Source organism: Arachis ipaensis, chromosome B09, assembly GCF_000816755.2.
Source record: "Arachis ipaensis cultivar K30076 chromosome B09, Araip1.1, whole genome shotgun sequence".
Taxonomy (NCBI): domain Eukaryota; kingdom Viridiplantae; phylum Streptophyta; class Magnoliopsida; order Fabales; family Fabaceae; genus Arachis; species Arachis ipaensis.
The window spans coordinates 125,096,214-125,101,968 of record NC_029793.2 but is presented as its reverse complement, the minus strand read 5'-3'; the positions used below and the strand labels follow the sequence as shown (position 1 = coordinate 125,101,968).

The 5,755-nt window shown below is 33.0% G+C and overlaps 1 protein-coding gene across 1 annotated transcript in view; it reads right to left on the bottom strand.

The window, feature by feature from the left end:
- LOC107618826 (polycomb group protein EMBRYONIC FLOWER 2-like) overlaps positions 1 to 3,295 on the bottom strand; it is a 34,249-nt gene extending 30,954 nt beyond the window's left edge. Inside the window, exon 1 of the mRNA XM_021112782.1 lies at positions 3,229 to 3,295. The gene's annotated coding sequence lies outside the window, so the exon portion shown is untranslated. The remainder of the gene's footprint in view (positions 1 to 3,228) is intronic.

Here is a 5,755-nt window from a genome sequence, read left to right as displayed (position 1 = left end):
GAATAATGCGAAGATAATTCATATTATGGAATGATAGGTGATAAACCCCATTTTTAGAGTTTATCCTGTGCTTAATCTAGTGGATTTTATCCATTATTCTCACACTTATTCATACAATTCGCATATTTTACGTTTTCCTTCCTGATTTTGTGCTATGATTGAAAACATGCTTCTTTGGCCTTATATTTGCTAATATTAATCCTCTCTTATTACCATTTGATGCGGTGATATGTGAGTTAAGTGATTTCAGGGATTACAAGGCAGGAATGGCTTAGAGGATGGAAAGGAAGCATGCAAAAGTGGAAGGAATACAAGAAATTGAAGGAATTGCTAATGCTGTCAGCCCTGACCTCTTGATACTAAATCGATCATAACTTGAGCTGCAGAGGTCCAAATGAGGCGGTTCTAGTTTCATTGGAAAGCTAACATCTGGGACTTCACAACAATATATAATTTGCCATAGCTTTTCCAAATATAGGCGATGTTCACGCGTGGATCACGCGTACGCGTGACCTGGAGAAAATTCAATCCACGTGTACGTGTGGACGACGCGTACGCGTGACTTTGCCGCGTGCTGGACGTATCAGAAATCACTGGAGGCGATTTATGGGCTATTTTTGATCCAGTTTTTGGCCCAAAAAACATAGATTAGAGGTTATAAAGTTGGGGAATCGATTCATCCAATCATACAACTTCTCATTATTCATAATTTTAGGTTTTAGATGTAGTTTTGTAGAGAGAGAGGCTCTCTCCTCTCTCTTAGGTTTTAGGATTAGGATTTCTTCATTTTATCAATTCTAGGTTCAATGTTCCTTAATTTAGTTTCTTTTCTACTTTTAATTGTCTTAGTATCCTACTTTATCTATTTCTCTTGTTAATTACTTATGTTGCCAAATTGGTTTATGGATTTCTATGTTTAATTTGATTTTCTATTTAATACAATTTGAGGTATTTCAGATTTAAGATTACTTTCTTTAAATTCATGTTATTGATGCTTTTAATTTAATTTAGATTTCCCCCCTTTGCTTTGGTTGAGTAATTGGTGACACTTGAGTTATCAAACTCAACTGTTGATTGAAAATTGGAATTTGCTGATTGATTTGGATCCCTCTAAAGCTAGTCTTTCCACAGGAGTTGATTAGGACTTGAGGAATCAAATTGATTAGTTTACTTGACTTTCCTTTATTTAGTAAGGGTTAACTAAGTGGGAGCAATAAACAATTCTCATCACACCTGATAAGGATAACTAGGATGGGATTTCCAGTTCTTATACCTTGCAATGGTTTTCATGATAATTAATTTACTTTATTGCCAGTTTATTTTCCTGTTCCTTATTTCAAAAAAATCCAAAAATATACCTTTTTCCATAACCAATAATAAATCATACTACCTTGTAATTCCTTGAGAGACGACCCGAGGTTTAAATACTTCGATTATAAATTTTATTGGGTTTTGTTACTTGTGACAACCAAAACTTTTGTACGAAAGGATTCTTTGTTGGTTTAGAAGCGATACTTGCAATGAGAACTTAATTGTGAAAATTTTAGACCGCGCGAGAGTTCCGTTCGTCAATAGGAAAGAAAAGAAGAAGAAAGAAAAGAAAAGTAAAGAAAAATATTAAAGAACCTCTGCCACAGGAGAGCAGAGAGCAAATATTAAAAGAATCTAAAGAACCTCTACCACAGGAGAGTAGAAAAGAAAGAAAGAAAGAAAGAACAAAAAGAAAAGGAGATAAGCAAAGATGATTGTTTACCTACTGAAAACGAGCAGAGATATGGTGGTGAGTCCACCAAGTTTTGCTTTCCAGAGATACATCGGCCAATCCAGGGATAGTCGCACCTGTAAGACAGAGGTTGTTTACAGAGGTTATCGATACATACATTGGCTAGAGAGAGCCTCACCTGTAAGACCGAGGTTGCTTACAGAGGTTATGGCACTGGAAACCAAACTCAGACAAAGGTTGCTGAGTTACGTAGGGAACGGGTCAAAATCGACAGATGTGTTTATTACCTGCACTAGGGATAGACATGCATCATACTTGTTTGCGCACATTTGTTTGTGTGTGTTTTCTGTGATTGTGGATGTGTTAAATGGTTGTCTGAATTCTGTGTTCCATAATTGTTGAATTGGATTGTCCTTTGTTGAATGTTATTGCTGACCAAGTATATCTAAAATGAACTAAACTTCTAACCCCGATCCTACTAAGAACTCCCCAATTCTTACCCCCTATTTCCACCCCTTTCAGCTACAGGTGCGAAGTTTAGAGCATAGAAGATTATATTCACGAGTTGAGTTGTTAGAATTTATTTTTCCTTATCGTTTATTGTTTTTAGTTTTTAGAGGGGTAGGATTTCTTTCTAAGAATTTTGAAATAAGTCTATGTATATAATGCTACGTGGATATATATATTTTTGTGATTAAATGGTTTAAAGTAAATACTCTCCGTTTTTCCTGGTTAAAACTTTGGTTCGTATTTGCGAAGACTCAATAATAAATAATGATAGTATAAATTGATGTATTTTTGGGTTCTAAAACATATTTAAATGTATTTTGCTAGTTGAGCGAGTAAAGTTTTTAGACTTATAATCCTTTAAAAATTTCTTATGTCATTTACCACAAAATCCTATGTCATTTCTAATTAAATGATGTGTTTTTGTTATCACTGAATTGATTGTATGGTATTGAACTAATAACATATAAGAGATTTAGTTATGAATATTTACCCATTTTGGTCCTCAAAGAATTTCGAACCAGACACTTTAGTCCCCAGCTAAAATTAATTATTCGATTGGTCCCTAACAATTAATTCCGTAAGTCACTTAGGTCCTTCTCTCCATTAACTCTAACGGAAGACAAAATGGTCCCTGACAACTCTAATGGGGGACAAAATGATCCCTGACCTCCTCTATTCGAAAACGACACTATTCTCCCCGAATTTTCATCATATCTCGCATAACACAAACAGTTTAACACTGTAACTTCAAGTTACACAATGTAACCTCTGCAACTTCAATATTCATAAGAAGAAAAATTATCAACTTGTTCTCAACCAATTCATACTCAAGAAACTAATGACAATGTCTCTCAAGTACTTGTCGTCTTTGATGGATCCCATGAATCTAGACAAAATGATCCCAGTATGGTTCAACAAACAACAAGGTAACAACAATATGGTCATTTGCAACCAAATTTTACATTTTATATATTAGCAAATGAAGCATATCTCACATTCAGATGAATTCGGATCTAAAGGCACCAGGCTTACATTGACCCCAGATGAGAAATTTGGGTACTCCACTGCAATTAAAAAAGAATTTAGCAAGAATTATATTATATTATATTGCATGTGTCATGTGTGTGTGTGTGTGTGTGTACAGGATTACACAAATACATGCATACCGGTTGTGAAAAACAAGAGAACAAGTGACCCAGATTTAGCTGTCAAAGCTAGCCTATAAATCTTAGGGAGCAAAAAGTTTGCTTTTTGTTGAGTATCACCATTAACTTCATAAGGTTCTTGAAAGATGAAAACCTGACCAATGCGATATAAAGTAGAATACTTATTTGTTTTTGTAGTTAAAACATCAAGAAGCAGAAACATTTATTTGATAAAATATATGTAGTAAGAACCCAATTGGCATGAGTAATATTAAAGAACGGTTTAGAAGCCACCCTTGCTAGACAAATTTACAAGGGAAACAAAGCTTGAGTTTCATCTATATCACCCAGCAAAGCTATCAATCCTAATCCTTGAAATATAATTCATATACTACAACAAATAAGGATTTTTACAACGGTCAAAAACCGTTACCGTAGATCAGAAAACCGTTCCTAAAACTTTAGGCAACGGTTTGGCAACGGTTTTTGACCTATGGTATATACAGCCGTTACCAATGCTCATAGGCAACGGTTTTTTACCTAAGGCAATGGCAACCAAAAAATCGTTGCCATAGTTACTGAAATAGACAATGGTTTTTACAACAATTTTTAAAGAACGGTTTAGAATCGTTACTAGATAGGCAACAGTTTAGAACCGTTCTCTTTCATGACGTAACGATTTAAAATCGTAACTGGATAAGCAACGGTTTTAAGCTGTTGTAGTTTTGTTATTCACAAAGACAATGGTTTAAAAGCGTTGCCTTTGGTGTTATTTTTTTTGCAACGGTTTTAATACCATTGTCATTTTGTAGCTGCCTTTGACAACGGTTTTAATACCGTTGCCTTTTGTGACTTTTGACAACGGTTTTTTGTAATTATATAATTATTTATTTACAACAGTTTTCTCGTGTTGCATTGAAATTAGTTCCAACTATTTTTTTATGTTAGTGTCAATAAATAACCTTAATTATTTGAATCAAATTATTAAAGAAAACTAATTGAATATTTAGCATAAAAAATAAACAATTATATATTTAGTGAACCAAAAAATTCCAAATGTAGTATAGTTTTATCAGTGTCGGTTACAAGTAATTTCGGATATTTTTTTATTATCCCAGGAAGATAAGCTTCAGAAACGCTAACCTTAGAAAGGAATTCAATCTTCCTCTAAAGAATTTTATCAATGCTGGCAACAAAAATTTCTGGACAGCAAGAAAGAATTCTCCCAATAGTTTCTCTATCCAAGCCCATATTTTCAAAAATAGAACAACCTGCAGACAACAACGAACACAAGCTTCTTAACTGGAAAAAAATGAAGCATTTTGAATCAGTAAGATATGAAACTAAAGAACAATGGCATGCATATAACCTATGACTGTAGAAAAAAAATACCTATAGAAAATCTCTGGACTTCTGTAATAGTAGCTGTGGGCTTCTAGCATTAACCCTGTCTAACTTATTTCCCTTAACTCCAAGATCAACTAACTAATCTAGCATCGACCTCAGCTTGCCAGTGGAACAACCCAATAAGTAAGGTTGGCCTTTGATTGCACAGTTTATACATATCTTTCTAACCTATAATGAAGCATTCCTTTTGTTACTAGTCTAGTACTTCAACAAAATAATTTTTCTAGTCATACTAATGAAATATATCTACCTTAACTACCTATCAACTCATCCATTAAATAAGTATCACTAGCATCAATGGATACAAGCACATAGGTACTTAACAAATTCAATTCTTAATAAGCATCAAAAGGATCAAGCAACCATAGTCATATGGAACTGACTGCTAAAGATCTCCACATAATCTTATATAACCATGAAGATCCTAAAGAAACAATTACACAAAATTAAAAGATGGTAAGTACTAATTAGAATATTAATGAGTTGATTATGCAATGATTCTTGAAAAATAAAATAAAATTTAATTTTATAATTAGTTTTTGAAAAAGTTCTTACCATATTCTCTTGAACTAATCTTACGACCAGCAACTTGTAAAAGCCTAAAAGGTTAGATATTTATTAACTTGATGCCTAAAATTTATACTTAAAACATTGCAATAGCACATCATACTAGAATGTATGCCAACTAGATATTTTTGACAGCATTGACATGGTTGTGATTTAATATGTTAAGAAAAGATATTTAACTTGTAAAATATAATGCAACAAGTTTATTTTAGTTTAGCATCTTACTTAATTGAAATTGTTTGATCTCACTGTAGAGTCTGTTTTCATGTACATAGGAAAACACCAATTCAAACTAAAATCCTTTTTAATTTGAGTAATATTTTTTGTAATATTTTCATTTTTGACCTTATCTTTACTCATTTTCTTAACTTTTTTCTTAATCTTCCTTTTTAATCTTTTCCTT